Consider the following 2,769-nt stretch of genomic DNA (forward strand, 5'->3'; position numbering starts at 1 on the left):
ACGGTCTTGAGTGTGATGAGATTTTAATGAATACCAATGAAGATACTCTTGAGTGTATTAATGATATTGTCATCAGTAGTTGGCGTTTATGCCCGGCGTATCTACGCCTTCGTTTTGTTGAATCGTTGATACTCTATAAAAGCATTAATGTCCACACGGTATGGGACGCTTGCTATCGAGTTTTGAGTGGTGATGTGTTGGCTGAACAGAAAATTCGCGCGTAATAATCCTGGTATTAATCTATCATCAATACTAAATACTATAGATGTTGTTTGACTTGATAGTTGTGTCTCAAAAAGGTGTTGCTTTTTATTACACTAGGGTTGGAGTTATCCGATGTGCAATTAGAGTGGTATGGTTTTCGTGTTATGCGTAAGGTGATGGGTGATCTTGGATTCCATCATGCCGGTTTTGAAGGTGTGCGTCTTGGTATAGTTCGCCGACTCTTAACTTACAAATGTGATGACATGTCAATGTGATATTGGCCTAGATTTGTTATCGTTGTCATGGTTTTGCTTTATCGGTGTTATAGTTTCGGTATTGGTTTATTATTCCACCTAATACTATCAATATAATAGTGTCTTGGTGTTATTTATTTTATCATTTTATCGTTTTGGGAATTATTAACCTTTCTGATTTATTATTTATGAATTTGTTATTTTAATTGGGTTTGTTCTTTCTTGTGTATTTAATATGATTATCGACTATATCATGTTCGTAATGCGAATTATATACGAAGTACCGCGTAATCCATAATTTTTAACTACATGTATTTGTTGCTGTATCACTTTTTCTAAGATATTCATTTATAACTTTTTCTAGAATATTTCTGTTTATGCGTAATTTTCTTTGATAGTTGAACAATAATGCGTCTGTGTTTGCTATCATTGTTACAAAGACTTAGAACTTCCGACGACTGTTATCATGTTTCTCGACACATAGACGATGCGTGTAGGTTATCATCGCTTATCTCTTCTGTAATTTTTTTTAGTATGTTCGTATCCGGTAAAAATTGAATGGGATTAACTGTACTGTTTTGTAGTAATAATTAGAAAATAACCAGTTGCGATTTGACGTCGTCTGTACCGTATTTTATAGTTCGATATATCTACTTGCTTTTAGATATTCCGTTTCATTTTAATATATACTCTCTCCTCTGTTTTATTATTATTATTCACGCTATTATATATAAGCAAACCAAACAAAAAGAACAAAAAAAAAAAAAAAAAAAACAACTACTACATCAACACGCCCGAAAAGAAAGAAAAAAATATTATTTTATCGCGATTATTATGGAAATCGCGTGTAATAATAAACAAAATCTCTACAATTAGGGATACTGTTATGATATGCATCGATTGTGATAAATACTAAATTGACACTTTTAATAGTTACAATTTTATTTATATAGTATAGTTTCTGGATATGCGTTATAGTTCTATATATATTTCGCTTTAGTGAGTTTTTGTAATTTAGTCTGAAAGATGTTATATGACATAGTTAAAAACTCTGTTGAGGTGACATACATGATACATAACTTGTCATTGGTTATAGTTTTTTTGTATTACTCATTCAAAAAAGTTGTTTCTCAAAATGCATCGTGTGGTTTTGGTTTCCGTCGTTAGGTAAAATGGAACTTTATTTGCGTCCCTAATAACTTACACCATTTGTATATATTATTATTATGGTGTTGATAATAGAGTGATATTTTTTACCCTTAAGTTTCGTTAGTATATATTTCAGTTTAACTGTTGAGATTTGGTTTCTTTTTTAAAAACTTAATTTATTAATTTTATGGATAAATTCTATATCGTTTAATCAATAGTCGTTTTTGTTAATTTTCTGATTTAGTTTTTAATATATATTTTCCATTTTTATGTTCTTTCCAAATAATCGTTAGGTCTACATATATGTATCCCGCATTTATACCTCATTGGAATATTTAGCCGCGTAATCTTTTGTTATGGGTTCTACAATGATACCTTTTACATCTGATTCATGTGATGGTGGTTATTTTCGTATTGCGTCTCTTAACCCTAACATGGGTGAGTGGTCTGTCTCGGTGAAGATTTTGAATTGTTGGTCTGTTTCGCGTGGCACGGGTAGAGAGCTCAATATGATTTTGGGTGACGAGCATGTTAGTTTTTTGATAACTTACCTGCTATACATGTTTTCGATATTAAATTGAATTGGTTTTGTCTTTGACGTTTTATTTGCAGTTCACACAAATCCAAGCCGTTGTTCGTGATGAATTAATTGATAATTATCTTTCAAGATTGATAATCGATGAGTGGGTGAGCATTAAAAATTTTGATGTATCACGGGTTAACAGCATATTGAGACCAGTACCGCATAGATTCAAGATTGTGTTTCGTTCGGACACTTTAGTGCAAAGTATTAATATGTGCTCCAGTAGAACCTATTTCAATCTAACTGAGTTTGTGAGTATATTGAGTGGTATTGTTAATCCGAATATTTGCGTTGGTAAGCCTAATTTATAAATTTATTTGTGCTTTTGGAGTTTATTTGCGGTTCATGTTCTGACTGTATTATTCATGTGTGTGTTTCATAGATGTTGTTGGCAAAATTGTCAACGTGAGAGAGTTGGTTTTTGTTCCTTCCGTGGAACATTCTCAAGGAGGATATTTTGAGCTGTACTTTGGTTTACGTGATACTGAGTAAGTCACTATTCTTTTAAAGATTTAAACCAGAATATAATGTCTTATGACTTCTTCAAATCTTAAAATTAGGTGTATCCATCTAGAGTGT

Source organism: Arabidopsis lyrata (genome assembly GCF_000004255.2).
Source record: "Arabidopsis lyrata subsp. lyrata unplaced genomic scaffold ARALYscaffold_2, whole genome shotgun sequence".
Lineage (NCBI taxonomy): Eukaryota > Viridiplantae > Streptophyta > Magnoliopsida > Brassicales > Brassicaceae > Arabidopsis > Arabidopsis lyrata.